Here is a 20,350-nt window from a genome sequence, read left to right as displayed (position 1 = left end):
TATTCCCTTTCCTTACTTTTTTAATGTTCTTTTTCCTTGAGATTAGATTTACTTGGATGTTGGGCTTTCCAAATTGATCTTCTAATTTTCTGCCTCTTGACCTTCCTGTTCTACTGTCAGGGAAGTGTCTTAACCTTTTCTTCAAAACTTCTATTGAACATTTTATTTCTTTTATCATTTTTTAAAATAACTCAAAGCTCTTTCTTTTTCTATGAATCTCCCTTTTTTATAGCAAGGTAGGGGTCAGGATGGGGTTAGGAACGTCTTGTGCTCCTTATATAAGCTTTCTACCAATGCTTCTGTTTGATAGCTCTATCCTGCACCCCTGCCTTCAAAGACACATGGTATCTCAGAGGTCTGAGCTTTGCTGAGAGTCTATGGTGGGCTTTGAATTGCTTCGTGTTGCCTTCCTTCATTACAGGTTTGGGGTCCAGCTTGGGCACTTTCCACAGTCCACCTATTTAATGGCCTCCAACATTCTGCTGACGTTGCTCGTCCACTGTTGCCTCATTTGACATTAGTCTCTCCTGCGAGACTGGGAATCCCATGAGGCCAAGGGCTGTGTTTGTTTTGTTAACTTCTAAATACTATACCTGGCATTTTGAAAAGATGTGTTGAATAAATAAATGAAGAGGACTAAGCTGAGACTTGAAGGATGAGATGGAATGGAAAGGCAGAAATGTACTCTGACCGCAAGGGACTGGCATGTGCGGAAGATGGTAGGTGACAGAAAGCAAGGAACATCTAGAACCTGATACAGCTGAGCACTCCTGCAGTGCAAGGCAGCTGGGGATGGGGGTGGGGTGGGGGGGAGGATGCAAAGAAAGAGGAAAGGCTGGAGAATGCAGCAGAGACCAGGTGGTGGTGGGTCTTCTAGCTGTGTTAAGCACTTTGGGCTTTACCCAGCAAGCAATGAGGAGCTCTTTTAGGGTCTGTATTAGTGCGCTAGGGCTGCTGTAACAGAGTGCCAGAGATTGGGTAGTTTAAAATAACAGAAACGTATGGTCTCATAGTTCTGGAGGCTAGAAGTCCGAAATCAAGATGGCAGCAGGGTTGGTTCCTTCTGAGGGCTGTGAGGGACAATCTGTTCCATGCCCTTCTCCCAGCTTCTGGTGGTTGCTGGCAAAATGAAAAAATGGGATTCTTTGTTGAAAAATGATTAAGAATTTTCAGACCCTGACAGCCAAGTGCAGAGCCCTTCTGAGCACAGGGCCCCATGTGGCAAATGCCACACGCCCACGGAGGAGCCCCCAGTCAAGAATCCTTCCTTGACCATCAATCTAGTCTTTCTTCTCCTCCTAAAACCTACAGTGTTTGTTTATAAGCTATTCTTTACATTGACTGCATGCTACCTTTCTTTGTCAGTTAATCTCTATGACTAGCTATCTATGTGTTTGCAGCATCTTTGTTCATTCATCAAGCTCTTATTAGGAACATACTATGTTCCAAGCCCTCAGAAAACAAACCCAAAAGATTCAGTCTCATAAACTCGAGGAGTTCACAATCTGGGAGGTTACCCAACGCACTCACAATTATCATCCCCTGTGACAAACACTGTGATAGAGAGATGCTTAATGTACCAATGACAGGGGAGTGGGGAAGCAGGCAGGAAGGCGTCTTAGAAGATGTGTAGCTGAACCTCCAAAATGCTTAGAAGCTCGTCAGGCAAAGGATGGGAAAGAGAGCGATAAAGGGCATTTCAGATAGAGGGACCAGCATATGTACAGTGTGGTCATCTCCCAACTAAAATGTCAGCTTCTGGAGGACAGGAATTGCACCCTCTCCTACCACCTAACACAATTCATTGCTCACAGTACAAATTCAATAAATATTTGGTTAGTTGAGAAGGCAAATTGATTCTATGAACAATATGGCATTTAAAGGTTAAACCAAAGAGCAAAGGCAATTAGATGTTTTAAATAGACCTCTAAAATTCACTAAGCATGATAGTTCTCCCAGAGAATTTATATATGCGGCTGCCATAGAAAGACTGACTTTCACACATGTTTAATGCTAATTTTACTTTCCCTTTCTGATAATGGTGCAATGAAAGCTAATTATAGCTATTATTGCCAGATAGATTATAAAAGGAAGAGGGCTGTTCATAGCTGCAAATTTTATTTTCACAAAATGTCAAGTACATAAAAATGTTATCTCTGCAATATTTCTAAGTATTAAAAAGTTGAATCCAGCACAGTATGTGGTCCACGACCATTTCAGAAGTAGAGCATCTGCACATCTTTGGTTTATAACAACTCCCTAGATATTCACTGACATTTAATAACCCATTTGCACTAACAGAGTCATTAAAACAGACGCAGGCTGAAATGTACGCTACTTACATTCAACTTCAAATGTACGCTACTTACATTCAACTTACACTGGAAATACAGTATTTTCTCAACTTTTGTAAATAGATACGCTGCTGCTGCAGCTGAGACCATGTTTGAGACACTCCCAACCACCAAGAATACAAATACAAGGACAATGATTTTTAAATAAGCATATAGAAACCAATAAAAGAAAAAGAGTGTGCATCTAGTATTAAAATGGAAAGTCATGAGCCTTTTAACAACGCAAACCTAAAAATAATAAAAATTTAAAAACTAATAAGAAAACTCTTTGAGGATGGTACACAGGAAAAGCAAAAGACCTGAAATTAAAAATTTTAGAGACAAATCCTGATTCCAGCATACGCTAACAGATCTTGAGTGAGGCATTTTCCCTTTCCTTAGCTGAACTTACATGTACATTAGAGAAAATACCACCTATATCATAGGGTTACTTTGAAAATTAAACGAGATGATATATGCTAACACACCCAACACTGTGGTCCTAGTTAGTGCCAAATTTTAGTTGAATCTGAATTTTTAAATTGTGATTTATATAAAATACCTAAATATTTCATTATATTGATTCAAATTCATTCCATCAATCAATCTTGTTTTTTAGTAAGATTCAATTGGAATTGATTTTACATCTACTACTGCCCTGAGCTGGGGGCCGTAATGCATCACATTGAATACCTCCAACAAACCCATGATATAAGTGGCATTTACTCTATTCTAAAGTAAAGAAACTGAGGCCCAGATGAAAAGATTTTGTCTTTTCCGTTTATCTGCAGCTGCAATATGAAAATATTTCTGGTCAAGTTCTCCATTCTTTAAATAGAGAGATGAATCAGCCGCTAGTTCTCTGCGTATTAGGCCAAAGGATAGTCAGCAGAGTTTCAGTGAATTCATATGACACCGTTTCCAGATTTCACTCACTCACTCATTAAGCAAGTATTTACTGTGTACAGTGAAGTGCCAAGGAAGACACAAAGCAGACCCAGGTAAAGAGCATCTTCGGAAACATACACAATAGAAAGTAAAACAGTGAAATAGATGACTTTAGATTAGTCTGGTGGCAGAGAAATGGGATGGATGGGAAATGACTGGAAACAGGCAGAAGGGTTAGGAAGCCATGGCTACTGACAAGGTATGAGGCAGTAACTGCCAGGTCTAGACGGTGGCAGTGGGCACCTAAGAGATGTTTCTGAGGCTAACTGTCTATAGAAAATAAATGAGAAGATGAGTCAAGGATGACTTTGAGGTCAGTCAGCTGCGGGAAGAGTGATCTCCTGGATGGAAATGTGGCACTTAGGGAGGAAAAGGATGAACTCCACGTGACCACAATGAGGTTAGGGCCACACGGAAAAGGCTCAGGAGAGCTCAGCTGTGCAAAATGCAAGCTGTGTAACTGGAGGGTGAGGCTAGATCAAGGCAGAAGATACAGATCCGAGCCTCATCGCCATGGAGATAACTAAAACCATGGGATGGAGTCAACTCTCTAGGAGGGGGAAGCGCTTAGAAGCATGTGAGCAGAAGTTCGAGGACTGACATCTAACATTAAGAGAGGGAGAAAGAAGAAGGGCCAATTTGATCAATTTTGGGCATGTACTGGAATATATTTAGATAATATTATTTTAGCATTCATATTATTTTAAATTAGATGAGCTAATAAAGGACTATATTTTATTCCTGTTTTTCTGTGCCCAGTAAAGGTTAAGTATCAACAAAAGAGAAGGCACATACACTTTCAATTCATACACTTTCAATTCTGTCCATTTTGAGAAGAATCATATTCAGGGAAAGGAAATCATGGCTGAAAATGAAGTCCCTTCAACCAAATGGGAATATTTAGAATCCATTTCCATTTACACCAACGTGTAACACCTGTTTCCATCAGCAAGACCCTGAAAGTGCCCAGCTTCTGCCTTCAGTGATCCCAACATCCAAATTCATTCACTATTTTCCTCATTCATCCTACTTTCTGCAAGGTGCTTAGCTAGACACTGAGAGGACAGTGATGGATAAGACGGACACACTCTCTGTTCTTGTGTAGTTCATAGTCTAGTGCACAATTCCTATCCTGCCTCTTTGCTTCTAATCCAAAGCAATCAGGATTGAACTTCAGTGACATTTCCCATTGTCCTCTGGCCACGTACTTCTTCTTCTTTATTTTTTAAAATTTATTTATTTATTTTTGGCTGCGTTGGATCTTCGTTGCTGCGCGTGGGCTTTCTCTAGTTGGGGTGAGCGGGGGCTACTCTTGGTTGTGGTGCGCGGGCTTCTCATTGAGGTGGCTTCTCTTGTTGCGGAGCACAGGCTCTAGGCACGTGGGCTTCGGTAGTTGTGGTGCACGGGCTCAGTTGCTCCACGGCATGTGGGATGTTCCCAGACCAGGGCTCGAACCTGTGTCCCCTGCACTGGCAGGTGGATTCTTAACCACTGCGCCACCAGGGAAGTCCCTGGCCACATACCTTTTACAGATGAAGGCTGAACGTTTGTTAACCAACAAGTAGAAGTCTTCTTTTAAATGAATTATAGAGTAGCCAGAAAATGTGACAAATATATGCCCCAGTGGTTACACATTTTAACCTGAGTAGTTTAACAGGAACTTGTGGTTCCTGTTACCACTCCAGAGGGCTGTGTCAGTTGTCAACACAGTGAGGTCTGGGCCTTACAGAGGCCTCCTAGTCCTTTATGACTCCAGTCAGAGGAATGAGAACATAGGAGAGAGAAGAATCCTTTGCCATCTCATCTCCTTTCTCATCTCATCTCCTTTCTCATCTCATTGCTCCTTCCCATGTAAGTCAAAAGAAATGAAGGGTAGGGTTTCCCTGGTGGCGCAGTGGTTGAGAGTCCGCCTGCCAATGCAGGGGACATGGGTTCGTGCCGCGGTCCGGGAAGATCCCACATGCCGCAGAGCGGCTGGGCCCGTGAGCCATGGCTGCTGAGCCTGTGCTCTGCAATGGGAGAGGCCACAACAGTGAGAGGTCCGCATACCATAAAAAACAAAACAAAACAAAACAAACAAATAAAAAAGAAATGAAGGGTAAATGAAAGATAAACAAAAATATATATATTTTAAAATTAAGAATAAAAAAAGAAATGAATGAGCCAGAATGAATGAACTTCTCCAAAACTACTTCCAGTGGTAGTTTCACTGAAGCTACTGAATTTATAAATTTTCATTTTGTAAGTGTTCAGAGAGAGGAAGCAAAGCTTCAGAGTAAGTATACAACTCTGCCTACTGTAGCAGGTGGCAACAGTGAGCACACAGGGTTGTTTTAATCTCTAAGCCATTTCCCTGCCTATGGTTTGAGTCCATCTCAAATACCTCCAGGGACCAGGCAGGTAACTAAACTGAGCTAAATGAGCGAAGTGTAGGTGGCAGGAACTGACACACACTGGAAAATGTATGTCTTGTCTAAAGGTAGTAGCAGAAGGAAGGCAAAGTTGATTGTTCAAGAGAAACCAAAAATCTGATTTTCTTGGGAAATCATCTGATTTTTAAAAATATTGGCAATGAATTTAAAAATATTAAATGTCATATTGGTTACTCTGTAACTGATTCATCCAGAGGTCATTAATTTACAACCTCTGGTCTATGGCAAGTTTGCTGTGTTTGCACAGAAACATGGAACTCATCACAGGTTTACAAACATGATTAACCTTAGCATATGCAATCAGTGCAAAAGACTTAAGAATGCTGAAATAACCTAAAGGAAGAGGCATGCAATTATAATTGAAATGAAAAAAGAGAAAAATTTAAAACTTAAGAATAATAAGAACATAATGACCATTACTAGTGCATATTGGATGAAGATGTGACAGTAAAGATGATACTGAAAGGTTGATAACAAATCATGCAAAATGTTGAAACAGGCTTTACCTATGTAATCATTACCATCATCATCATCATCATCAACATTATCATCTGCAAGAAACTAGGGAAAAATCTTTGGTGTGATAAATGTTGGATGTCTAATGTTAATTTAGAGGAAGAAAGCTAAGAATCTGAGTCATAACATACTGTGGCAAATTACTGCTCAAAGTTGTTGCAAGGCGTGGATAAGTCTATTGGTTCAAAGCCTGTTTCACTAAGGCTTGTGTTGAGGTTCCAGTACAGATTCATGCATCCATTCATTCATTCAACGAATATTTATTGAGCACTTACTATGTGCCAGGTACCATCAGAGGCACTGGAGATACAATAGTGCATGAATGAGACAAAAGTTCCTGACCTTCTGGAGTTGACATTCCAGTTAAGAGAGACAGACAATATACAATATAAATAAGTAAATTCTATATTACATACTGATAAGTCTTAGGGGGAAAAATTAAATCAGGAAAGGGGAATAGAAGTTTGTTTTGTGTAGTATGTGTGCATCCTTTTGCAGGGAGAAGGGTGAAGAGGATTTGAAATTCTAAATAAGGGGAACAGGAAAGGCCTTACTGAGAAAGAAACATTTGCATAGACACACGAGGGAGGTGAGGGCTGACAGTGAGTGAGTGGAAGCGGAGCAAGCCTTGAGATATCTGGGGTAAGAAAAGTCCAGGCAGAAGGAACAAGTGTAAAGGTCCCAAGGGAAAGGTGCATGTGTCACTTTCAAGAGCAACATGATAAATCCAAGAACTAGGGGCAGAGCAGTAGCAGATGAGGTCAGGGCGGCCTGATCACACAGAGGGCTGGCTTTCACCATCAGTGGTACTGGAAGTCATTGCAGGGAAGGTGGTCTAATCAAAGGAGTTACAAGATTTGACATATGTTCTAAAAGGATCCTCTGACTGCTGTCATGATTGAACCAAAAGACAGCAAAGCCAGGGGCAGTGAGACCAGTTGGGAGGCTGTTTCAATAATCTAGGTGAGAGACAATGATGGCTTGGACTAAGGTCTTGGCAGTGGAGACAGCAAGAAGGCATCAGATTCTGTGTATATTTTTATTGTAGCACTGGGAGGATTTGCTGACATTCTTTGCGGCATATGAGAAAATGAAGAGGCAAGGATGACTCCAAGGCCTTTGGCCTGAGCCACTGGAAGGATGAAGCTGGCATTGATTGACATGGAGAAGACTAGATGAAAGCAGGCTTGGGGGTGGAGAACAGCAAGAGTTCAGTTTTAGACCCATTAAGCCTACTGGGGATCCAATCAGGAGATGCGGCGTAGGCAGTTGGATATAGTGTCTGGAGGTCCACACTGTAGGTTTAAATTTGAAGTCATCAGCATATATTTGGTATTTAAAGGTGGGAGATTGGATGAGATCACCTAGAGGGTGAATACAGATAAAGAAGAGAAATGGACCAAGCTCTGAGCTTTGGGGGCACTCTAACATAAAAGGTTAGGGAAATGAAGAGGGACCAGCAAAGCACACTAAGAAGGAACTCTCAGTGAGGTAGGAGATAAATCAGGTGATGGTAATGATTTGGAGGCCTACGAAAGATAGATCTCAAGTTGGGGAGAAGGCTCAACCTCTGAAAAGCCACTGGTGGTCATTTAAGGATGGACAACTACTGGCCACTGGATACAGAAACATGGAGGCCGCTAGTAGTCATGTAAGAGCAGTCTGGTGGAGGAGTGGGGCAAAAGTCCCATTGGAGAGCTTCCCTAAAAGAATGGGAGGGAAGAAATTGGAGATAGCAACTATAAACAAATTTCAAAAGATTTATTATAAAGGGAAGAAGAGAAATGTTGTGGAAGCTTGTTCAAGGGGGAAGTGGGCTCAAGAGATTTTTTTTTAAGACAGGAGAAATAACAGTATGTTTCTATGATTCCAGGAATTATCCAGCAGAGAGAAAGATAAAAATAATGCAAGAGACAGGGGGAAGATTAGCTGGGACAATTTGCTCGTATAGATAAGAGAAGATAAGCTCTAGTGAACAGTAGAGGGCTCAGCCTTGGCTAGGAGCAGAGACAGCTCATCTACAACGATAGGAGAGAGAGCTGAGTAAATGGTCACAGGTGCTGGGAGGTCAGGCTGTGGAAATTCTTCTGATTGCCTCTATATTCACAGTGAAGGATTTGGGGGAAGCTATGGAAGGGTTAAAGAGAAAGCAGAGTGTGTGAAATAACTGTTGAGGAGGTTGGAAGAGTGAATGCTTTAGGGGCAGAGGGTATGATGGCTGAGCAACATCCCAGGCTAGTGATTACATTTTAAAAATATTTTCCTTTTAATTTCTTAACTTTTCATCTTGAAATCATTTCAGAACTACAAAAAGACGCAAAAATAGTTCAAAGAATTCCCATGTGCACTTCACTCAACTTCCCCAAATGTTAACATCTTATATAATCACAGTATAACTGTCCATATCAGAAAGTTATCACTGATCCACCACTCTTCAGTAAACTAGACCTTTTTCAAATTTAGCAAACTGTCCTATGAATGTTCTTTTTCTGGAGTAGGATCCAATCCACGATCCCATATTCTATTTAGTTGTGTTGTCTTCTTAGTCTCCTGTAATCTGGGACAGTTCTTCAGTCTGTCTTTCATTACCTTGACACCTTAGAAAAGGCTAGTCATAGAATGTCCCTCAGTTTGGGCTTGTCTGTTTCCTCACAATTTAAATCAGGTACGTAGTTTTGGCAAGAATATCACAAAAGTGATGTGTTGTTTTTAGTGCATCACATCGTGTGGCACGTGATCTCTGCCAGGGTCCTCCTCTGTAAAGGTACTATTTCCTTTATAATTAATAATACAGTGATCATGGATTTTAAAATACAAGCATTCCGTATGGTTTTTTCCCCACCCCATTCATCTCCACTGGTGCAGGTACTGAGTAAGTGGAGGGTTGATTTAATATTGTGGTTTATCAAGTGAGGACCTCAACCAAGGTATAACTAAAACAGTTGTAGATATCATCAAAGAGAAGGGTTAACTGCCTCAAAAGATTTTCAAAGTAGACCAAGACAATCAATTATAGAAGAGATGTTTGATAGATTGATTATCAAAGGAGATAAACAGACCTGATTTTAAAGTTTTCCAGGTCTGGTTGATTGACACCCAGCTTTACTGGAAATACTTCTGGGGACTTTTGGGAAATACTACTTCAATCCACTTTTGTCATTATAGACTTACATACAAGTGTACTTGAAAACAGACTTCTGAAATCTAACCTGTTCATAAGTAGAAAAGAGGCTCTAGATTTTCATTCATCCATCCAACAAATACTTATTAGACCAATATCTGGTCCAAAACCTGAATACTTGGTTTGTGCTACAGGTGATAGAGAAAACAAAAGATGTGTCAAATATCTGATTAAAACATTCCAGAGGCTCCATGAAAAGTCAAAGATTTTCCCAAATGACATTAAAAATATGATTAAATATTCTAAACTTCTGACACAGTAGATATGCCTAATTAAACATTTTTCTTGCAATAGGATCTTGAACGACTCTGTGGCTTCACCTATATACTCTCAAAGAAATGGAGGCCTGGGGTGAGGTGGAAAACATACCTGACCACAAGTCAAGAGATCCTGGATCAAAATTTGGCTGTTTCAACTTGTGTGGCCAGATGAAGCCGGTATAGCCAGGTGATTAAGAGCACATGCTCTGGAGTTACAAAGGTCTGGGTTCCTAACTTGGTTCCTAGGTTTATTGTCTTTGTGCCTTTGGACAAAGCTTCTTAATCCCTGTAAGCCTGTTTTTTCATCACAACGGGAAAAGTAAACAGCACTCACAGCCTAGCATAGTTACAAGGTATACAGGAAGTGATGCATGGAGAGCACTTAGCATAATGACCAATATACAAGATATGAACCAAACGTAAGTCATATTTAATAATTTTTATTATAGTTACTATTATTATTAGTCACCATTCTGTGCTTTGTTTTACATAACTGTAAAATGAGGGGCATCAGCTAGACCAGAATTTCTCAAACATGAATAAATATCTGGAAAAATTATCCCAAACGTCCAAAGTTGTCTTTATTTCTATTACGTGAGCAAACATAAAACTTGGCATAAACTGCTAATGCCATCAGAGCCTAAGTATAAATCCAAAATCAGGTTAAATTCAAAACAACAATAACAACAAAACCAAATTAAGTTATTTTAATGAGGATACTCGTGATTTTCTGGAATTAAATTGCCTTGTGAACATGGCGCTTATCCCCCATCGTGCGAGTTCTTCTGTGTTCACCGTCCAGGTTGTCTACTGTGTTCTGCTCAGTTCTCCCACTTTGCTTTCTTTGAACAACTGCAGGCTTCAGTGACATCATTTGGCCTTCACTTTGCATGAACTCATGAATTACTTGGAGCTGGTTCTTTTTCATTAGCTCATGAAAATTAAAGGAGGAAGTTGGCCTCAATTCTAGATACATCTCTTAATGCAGATCCCCGTGGATTCCCAGCTCCAAATCTTTCAGTAGCTCTCTGCCTGTCAAAATTCTGACATTTAAGTCTCTCCCAGACTTACATTTGCAGCCTTACCTACCCATCTTCTCTCTAGTCAAACTAGGATACCTTTTGCCATAGACTGTCGGTGTCCCTTCAAAACTCATATGTTAAAACCTAATCCCCAGGGTGATGGTATCTGGAGGTGAGGCCTTTGGGTGGAGCTCCCATGAATGGGATTAGTGCCCTTTTAAAAGAGATGCCAGAGAGCTCCCTTGCCCCTTCCATCATGTAAGGACACAGCAGAAGACAGCCATCTATGGAACAGGAAACGGGCCTCACCAGACATCGAATCTGCTGGTGCCTTGAACTTAGACTTCCCAGCTCCCAGAACTGTGAGAAATAAATGTTTATTAGGCACCAGTCTATGGTAATTTTGTTATAGCAGCCAGAACAGACAAAGACACTTGCAAAATATTCTTTTAGAATTTGCTGAGATTTTCTTTATGGCCAAGTAAGCATCAATCTTGGTCAATATTTCTTGTGTACTGAAGAGTCTGTGTGTTCTCTGGTTAGTGGATACAGTTATCTATATACGTCTATCAGATCAAACTTATCAATTGGGTTATTCAAATTTTCTATATCCTTAGTACTCTTTTGTTTTCTTGATCTCTTAGTTACTGAGAGACGTGTTTTTAAAAAAATCCCCATTTTAGAAATGAATGTATCAATAACATCTCCTTGTAATTTTGTCCATTTTTGTTTCATGTATTTAGAAGTTATGTGGTTAGGTGCAGACAGTCTCATGTTGGCATGTCATCTTGATGAATCATTTCCTTGCATCCTTAAAAAAATAAGTCCATGAGAGCCTACTTTGTCCAATATTCGTATATTTCTTGCCCAGAATTATGGTCAACTTCCTTGACACTTCACTGGCTAAGGTGTAGATTTTCTAGCTCCAGAGGATGGGTTGCAGTTTTGAGGTTCTCAACTTTATTCAAGGTGTTTTGATTCAGTTCTCTGCCCACTGGAGACTAGAGAGCTCATCTTTACTTCCTGTGTCAGTGGTACAATCCCAGTGCCTGGCCCCTAAAACTCCACGTTGGATACCCCTGTGGAGTACCATGGCTTCACCTCGACCTTACTTCACTGCCATTAAATTTTTTTGTATCAACACCTGGGATCTCCCTTTCTGTTCATCTCATACATATTTTATCTTACATTTCTATGTATTTGAGGTGGGTAGAAGGCTGTCCACGTCAGCACTAATAGCCACATAGACTGAAAGTCCTATCAGTGATTTCTAACCAATGAAACAAACCACACATGCTTAAGCATGAAATAACGTTATGAATATATATATATATATATAGATAGATAGATAGATAGATAGATAGATAGATAGATAATTTTGGGGAAGGGCACAAGTTCCATTTCAGTTTAATTTAGCAACAAAGAAAGTCACTGTTATATGTTATTATAATAATAATGGTCAGGAGTGTAGCCTTTTCTTTATACTATTAGATTCTGGAATTATCACTGGGAAAAAATGATAGTTGACATTTATTGAGCATTTTCAGTACTCCAAGCACTGTATTAAAGCACTTTGAGGACATTCTCATTTAATTTTCACAACAGTTCTATGTAGGGTAGGCGCCATTACTGTCCCAGTTTTACAGATGTGGACATTAATAGTTAGAGGGTTGAGAAACTTGACCAAAGTCTTACAACTAGTAAATGGTGGAGACAGTACTCAAACCATGCCTGTTTGGTTTTAGGGCCCAAACGTAACCACTTTATGTCTCATCTTAAATAGTGAGGTTAGACAAACTGGGTACATTAGGTATCTATACTATACAAAGACTCCCTTCAAAATCACCACGGGGAATAATAAATACTAAAATGTAAAAATAGGCAAGAGACTAGAATAAGTCATTTATAATAGAAAACATTCAGTAATAAACAGAGGAAAAGATGTTTAAGCTCATTGATAATCAAATGCTAATTAAAATAAGATGTTATTTCCCACCTATTAGAATAGCAAAGCTTAAAAAATTGACTAATTCCCAGGATCAGTTAGAATGAAGGGAAATAAACACTCTTACACACAGCTGATAGGTGCTTAAATCAGGATTTCTAGAAGAAAAATAGGGGGACTTGCCTGGTGGCACAGTGGTTAAGAATCCACCTGCCAATGCAGGGACACGGGTTCGAGCCCTGGTCCGGGAAGATCCCACATGCTGCGGAGCAACTAAGCCCGTGCACCACAACTACTGAGCCTGTGCTCTAGAGTCCGAGTGCCACAACTACTGAGCCCACGCGCCTAGAGCCCCTGCTCCATAACAAGAGAAGCCACCACAATAAGAAGCCCGTGCACCGCAACGAAGAGTAGACCCCACTCGCCGCAACTAGAGAAAGTCCGCGCGCAGCAACGAAGACCCAATGCAGCCAAAAATAAATACATAAATAAGAACCTTGAGAATATTTAAAAAAACAAACAAAAAAACCCACTGAATCAAGTCTAGTCCTCAAGTGTGGGTCTAAAAATCACAGCTGCTCTAATTCATTACAGCTCGTCTTACACTACAAGATTAGCAAAACCGGCCATTCTGGTTCCTAACTAACTAATTCCTACTAAGCAAATGGTGACAAGCCGGATTTGTTATACTTGTGGTTCCACTTTCAGTCACTGTGGTCTATCAGCTTAGCTCCTCGTTGATCCCATAAGCCCCTTTTCCATTCACTGGGGACATCAAGTGCCTCACAACCATGTACTGAGGAGAAGCAGAGAGTGAGTGTGAGGATGAGATGCTTTTCTCCTCCCAAAAGGGATCACCTGGGCAAAGTGATATGAGAAGGTACAACTCCTCTGGATGCAAATCCTTTTCCATGCCAGGAGTCTGGGTTTGGGAAGTGGGTGTTGGGGAAGAAGGGGATGGTCTGGTTTCCTTAGCTCCTACTGAAAGAAGGGGTTACTAGAGGTATCTCCTTATGGGTCTGATTCGGATGGGTGGGTAGTGTGGGGTTCGTGGGTGCAAGGAAGGTACCCCACCAGCAATGGCATGCGAGGTCTCCATGATTCAGGATGAGGTTCCATCTGATGGAAAGCAGGAGCACAGACTTACTCTCATGCTATTTGGTGGTTTGCATGCAAATCTCTTGTAGTTACCGAACCTCTTCTTTAAAGCAAGTCTTAAGCAGAGCCATATTAATATGTCAAACAGATAAAACGGTAGTTGCTCTGCTTGGAACTGCGGTGGAGGGAAGAGCAAAGCCCCATGATCTGTCTTCCCCATGGCTCCTGAACAGAGCTGGACACCGTATCTCTTCCATTGGAGGGTATTACCTCACCTGGAATAACTGGCAGAGGAAATGAAGGAACAGGGTGAGAAAAGAAACAGTGTCCTGGGATTTACTAAGTTCAATCCTGATAAACTCTCCAACATCAAAACATAAGGGTGGGGGGGGTTGGGATTGTTGTAACTCTTGAAGAACTGTCAAGAGCATACTAAACTCACTGTGTGACACTGAAACTAAAGTGATGCTTCTGTTAGTCCGGTTGTGGTGTAAGAAATGTGAGTTCTTCACCAACATGGAGAATATAAAGCACCATGACATGTGCAGCAACCTGTGCTCTTCCCCACCTGCCATCCCCAGGCCTCATTACACTTAGGACTGTCAGCATAAAGCAGAGTAAGTTTGAAAAGCAAATCTATCATATTTACTGTTTAAGAGCATGAACTGCTATTTGCCTTAGAATGAAGAGTAAGTCATTACAAAGCATTTCTGCTTACCTATGGTTCTACATGCTAGAGGTCTCTCTCTTTTTTTTTTTTTTTTTTTTTTTTTTTTGCGGTACGCGGGCCTCTCACTGTTGCAGCCTCTCCCGTTGCAGAGCACAGGCTCCGGACGCGCAGGCTCAGCAGCCATGGCTCATGGGCCCAGCCACTCCGCGGCACGTGGGATCCTCCCGGACCGGGGCACGAACCCGTGTCCCCTGCATCGGCAGGCGGACTCTCAACCACGGCGCCACCAGGGAAGCCCTAGAGGTCTTTTTTGAGGACTGAACGGAAGGCACGCAGCGCCTCCACCTCCTGGCACATGCTCCTTGTAAGTTTAGGGCTAAATCCTAGCTGGTCCCAAGGACTCAGTAGATTATTCTCCCAAAGTCCAGTGAGCACTTTAGAAAAAACCTGAGAAAAATTATATACTTTCAGAACATCTTTCCCTCTAGCAATTCTGAGCAGGGACACACTGCAGCCTTTTGGCCTTTTCCACTTTTGTTTGGCTCACCAGCTGGCCTGGAGGACACCGAGAACAAAGCGGCTTTCATCCTTGGGTCACAGGTTGAAATTCATCATGGATTCGGTCCAGCTCAGTCAATGCTGACAGCAGCTCACGGACTCAACTCACGTAAATGACACAGGTCAAGGTCTCTTTACTCACATCACTGCACTTGGACATTTTCAGGCATGAGCTGTCCCATGGCTCCTCTGCGGCCCAGAGGGGTATAAGGACCAGTGACAGAATGTGGGGACCTGCCCTGGAGCATGCGCTGCATTTGTTCACAAGTTGAGAGGTGCAGACCTCTTTCACCAACATATCAGAGACGTTAGCAAACCAAGTGTGATACTTTATGGATAAATGCCCAGGATTCACCCTTCAACCCTCCAAATACTTTGGTTAACATCAACTATAATCACATAAAGCAGGGACAACGCAGATAGGAAATCTGAGCTATTTGTTTTTAACAGTTAGCATCTAATGAGGACTCACCTGTACCCAGCAGAACCTAAGTCCTTGACCTAGATTCTCTCTCTAAATCCTCACAACATCCTGAGTCAGGTACCATTTTACCCCAGTTTTACAGGTGAAGAAACCACAGGAGCTTTAATAGGTTGAGTAGCTGGTCCAAGGGCACAGAGCTATCAAGTAGCGGTCAGGGATTTGAACCCAGCCGAGCTGAGCTATGCTGCCTTGGATTGACATATGATGCAGGTAATAGAATTTTCAGTTAACGTGAGAACTGTGGAGTAAGATAAAACATAAAATCCACACTTAGACCAGTGCCTTCCACATGGTAAGTAACCACCATTGACATTTCATCACTCACAGCATGAAAGGCAATGTTGCTTAGTCAACCTAACATTAAGGAAACAAGTATTATCTACCCTTTTTTGGTGAAGGTCACAATCATACAATATACACAGATATCTAGTATCAGCTGGGCGCAGACAGTCTAAAACAACCACTGAAACTAAGGAAATACAGAACTGTTCCTAAGTGTTCGGGGTACTGTGAATACATAACAGTATTCTATCCAAGCAACATAATAAAAAAATGTTAAAAAAATTTAAAAACCTCAAGTAGTCATAATTATAAAGACTGAAAAGATTTAAATTTTCATTTTAATGTCTAAAATTATAAAGCCTCAAATGAATCATTACATGTTGTTTTAATAAAGTTTAAAGTTTAGCACCTAGCAAAGAGCCTTACACACAGGTTCCAATAAATCATTCTGGAATGAATGGCTGAATTCATGAATATGCTTTTATAACAGATAGACATTGTTCTTTCACTATGTCTGGGAATTTTTCTTAATTCTATGATGCAGGTTGCATGACCTTTCCTTATTAATAATTATTTTTCTGAAAAAAATCCCAGGACTATCATCATGAAAGACAAAAAGGAAAAACTAAATAACCCGCCCCTAAATAATTAAGAACAGAAACGAAGTTTTTGCCTTTGCAATGAGATAGGAGAGGTAAAAAGAAAAGCAGCTTCTTCAAAATATCTTTATTAACATTTAAGAAAATATAAAATTGTTCTCTATGCAGCAGCATGAAAACACATGAAACAAAAGTATACATTTAAGCCACTGTGACTGGTGAAGAGTAAAGACATTTCTCAGTATATATATAAGAAAACAGGTAAACTCAGATCAAGAAAATACCTCTTTCTCAAAAGCTTTTTGTGCCTTGGTTTACCCTGGGGACTCAACAGTTTATTCAATGTGCTCTCAAAAATAACTGTTTTTTTTTAAAGAACTTCTAAAAAACTAATATGAGCACAAAAATACAGATCACTGCAGTTATTTCCATAAAGTAGAATGCTACATTAAATCTACACTGACCAAACTATTTTGTAAACCTCCATCCGGTTTAAAAGGAAAACAAACAAACAGAGCGGTATATAGAAAATAGTTTTTCTATATATAGAAGATTTCCAGCAACAGTTTCTACACCATTCCAACAGAGCTGTGTCCTTTCACCAATAGCAAATCTGAGATTCCCCAAGTACTCCCCATTCGCTAGGAAAATAGCATTACCTGCAGGGTGCATAGGGTTGCTTGTGCATAAGGCTTTTATCTCATTTTAGCAACATTAAAAAAAACCAAAAAAAACCGCAGAATGTATACAACCTTGGCGCTCACCATTACTGTGGCCTCCTTAATACAGTCTGCTAAAAGTGCTGCGGTTCAGTTTGACAAGCTTCATCACACAGCTAATGCGACAAACAAAAAGGATGACTGTACTGTACATCAGGTGAAGGAGACCCTTAAAATCAGAGGGAGTTGTATTATTTAAAGAGACATGATTATTTTTAAAAAAGAAAAGGAGATTGAGGTAGCAATGTTTCCCCCCAAAATTTAAAAATTAATAAATTAAATAAAAATAGTAAAAGAATCCAAATTGAATGTGATGTGTACTTTCTAAATCCGGCCTGCACTTGTACATCATTTCCATAGATGAAGCACGTAATCTGTGTTAGAAAAACTGATATATGCATATGAAACACACCAAGCCATGAACTGAATTTTCATAATCACGATCTCATTTACCTAAATGTTTGGTGCTAAGTAACAGAAGTAGTAAGTAGTGGAAGACAAAACATTCACACCTAAGGAGGTTACATATTAAACAGCCTTAGTTTCTGCCTGCTATTTGCTAGAAGAAATCTGCAGGGAATGAAGCCTGATGCCTGATTCCATGTGTGACAAAGCATTTAAAAAAAAACTATTGATAAGTGCATCGCTTTGATTTTGACTATGCAATACTAAGTACAAATTTTAAAGGCCAAGCATTGGTCAGTAAAACTGAATCCCAGTAGTTCTCACGGTTCAAGCAAATTTTAAGAGGATAGGAACCTGACTCAATTTATCTATTGGAACATAAATATTTTTCATGGTTAAAAATATAAACATTTTTCACACTTACAAAATATGCACAACAAATATTACTTGAGACAAAACCTAGCAAACGGATCTGCCTATTGTCAACTTTCTTAGCTTTCTGAGAAGCTAATTAATCTATGCAGTCGATTAAGAGTGGAATAAATTCATAGTGTTGAGCAGCAGCTTAATTGGGACATAGTTATCTTACAAGGAAAAGAAACTACATACAAAGGAAAACAAGGTGCAGAATATTTCTCAGAGTCTGATGAAATACTTTTTTACTTTTCCACTTTTTTCACTGACTGTTTAAAAATATATGCTTGCTCCTAAGGAGAAAAAGGAAGACTTGGTTAGGGAGTAAATCTTGAAAGACCCCAAAGTTACAAAGATTTACACACAAGTCTCATCTTCCAACAACTGTACTAAAGTTCCTACACTTGTACTTACAAAATAAAGCAAAACAAAACAAAACACAAGACTGGAAGGTAGCTCCATCTACTTCACTTTCTGAGCTGGGATTTACACACCTACCTAATGAGTTTTCTCTCTCGCACTTTTTCCATCAAATCTCCAGAGAAACACATGCGCATACATGCAAACACACACGATGTATCGATCACTGCACGTACAGGTTCATCAACAACATGACACAGGACACAAGTCACAACACGATAGTCAGAACAAATAACTAGGACAGTGAGAAACGGGTTTCTTTTAAAGCTTTCTTGGATCCTTAATGCCCCTATGCCTACACATTTCCTATTCATCCAGGCACTTTAAAGGATCAGAAAGACAAAACAGGTTGCATTAAAGGAAGAGAAACAAAACAGAATGTTCGCTATTCGGGGGCCCTGTAAAATCAGCCCCGGGACCCGGCTGCGCAGAAGTGCAGCATGAAAGAATGCCAGCCTGGACCCTAGACACCCGAGTTAAGCACCTTGCAAGCGAGGAAAGTAAATACATAATAGTGGTCATTGTCATTAAGAATAAAAACAGTAATAACGATTGTCACCACGGGGTTCCGTACAGCAGGTGCACGTGGAGCGGGCTTCTCCTGCAGCCCGGCACAGCGGCTGGCCAAAGCGAATGGCCTCGGCGCGCGCCGCCCGGTGGGGCGGGACCCGCTGCGCAGTGCTCCGTCAGGCGGGTGAGCTCCCCGCCCGGCCCCGCCCTCCCCTCTGCGCCTGCGCATTCCGGCGGCCGGGACGCTTTTATCGGCTTCCGGTTGCTAGGGCCTGTCTCCTTGGCCTCGGGTCGCACCTGGCGGTTGGGTGAGGGTGGCCTGAGTGCTTTCTTTCCGGACAGCGTATACCGCGGGAAGACCTGCGACCTCACTTGCCCTTAACCTGCCTAAATTCCCAGGAAGAGGAGATAAAAAAAGGAAAAGCTGATTGTTTTGAGAAGCAGCTGATTGCCCTAAAGGAGAGCGTGCAAGTCCAACGTTTCCAAGCATCTCTTCCAATAATAAGAACGGAAAATTACAGGCATCAAGTGGGACGTACTACCAGGAAGCATACCTTGAGTGCTTGTGTGCAAGTCATCCTAGGGGGATAAAGCGGCCCATTTGTGCAGCTCCAGAGCGTACCCGCCTAGACTGTCAACGGAATAGTGATGTCCCAGGCACTTTCATATTGTCGCGACTAAGCACACATATTTGGTTCTATCTTCTGGCGTCATTTCTCAAACAGTACTAATTGAGACCGCGATCCTGGAAAATCTCATTATATTGAAGACCATTTTTTTTTTTTGGGTTAAATAGTTATGGCCCAAGTGTAGTGGTTGAAATTTAAAATAAGTCATTATTACAGAAAGGAAACAACTTATTTGTGAAGAATTAGGTATTGTGGGTCTTCAGAGGCCATGGAAGGACTTCCTCACCTTTTTGACCAAAAACTCTTTCCAAATTTATAAATTGATAATATTTTGGAGGTAGGAAAAAAATGAGTGTCAGTTCTACTGTTCTGGAAAATCAGTATTTACTAGCTGAAATAACACTGACTGAACTTTTTGCTAACATGTGAAATTTTAGAATGATCCTGATTGGTAATAGTATATGTATTTTTAAATTTTGTATTAATTATAAACCTAAATTTTATTTAGATTCTTTCTAGAAGTTTTAAGAAATTATTTTCTTCCCCTCTTTTCCTTTTATAGGAATTCTGCTTGGACCCGGTATAGTATTAGTGTAGAACAAGTTTCATTAGGATGTAATCTGCATTCGAATGAATTATTTTTCAGCAACAATTCAAACACATTCAAAAACTTTTCAATTCTCAATAGCTGTGAAAAACAGTGCTTATTAGTAAAATGCAAAACCATCCGCAACTTCTTAGAAGACCCTTACCTCCAAATCTCCCTAAGCTGTCTTTATGTCAGAAGAAAGCCCGTGCAGGTATGTGCATTACTCAGATGTTTAACTTTATTTTTTACAGAAGTCTCTCAACCTGCACAGCTCAGAATCGCAATAAGGACATTCACTAATAACCAGCAACTTACAAATGTTTGTTGTAAGATGGT

General features: G+C 40.6%; 1 protein-coding gene across 2 annotated transcripts in view; it reads right to left on the bottom strand.

Moving 5' to 3' along the window:
- LCP1 (lymphocyte cytosolic protein 1) overlaps positions 1-19,753 on the bottom strand; it is an 82,132-nt gene extending 62,379 nt beyond the window's left edge. For both annotated transcript variants that reach the window (XM_079903417.1, XM_079903419.1), the window contains exon 1: positions 18,861-19,753. The gene's annotated coding sequence lies outside the window, so the exon portion shown is untranslated. The remainder of the gene's footprint in view (positions 1-18,860) is intronic.
- Positions 19,754-20,350: the final 597 nt, after the last annotated feature.

This window comes from Stenella coeruleoalba, assembly GCF_951394435.1.
Source record: "Stenella coeruleoalba genome assembly, chromosome: 18".
In the NCBI taxonomy this organism is placed as follows: Eukaryota; Metazoa; Chordata; class Mammalia; order Artiodactyla; family Delphinidae; genus Stenella; species Stenella coeruleoalba.
The sequence above is the reverse complement of the archived record's forward strand: the minus strand, read 5'-3'. Positions and strand labels throughout refer to the sequence as shown.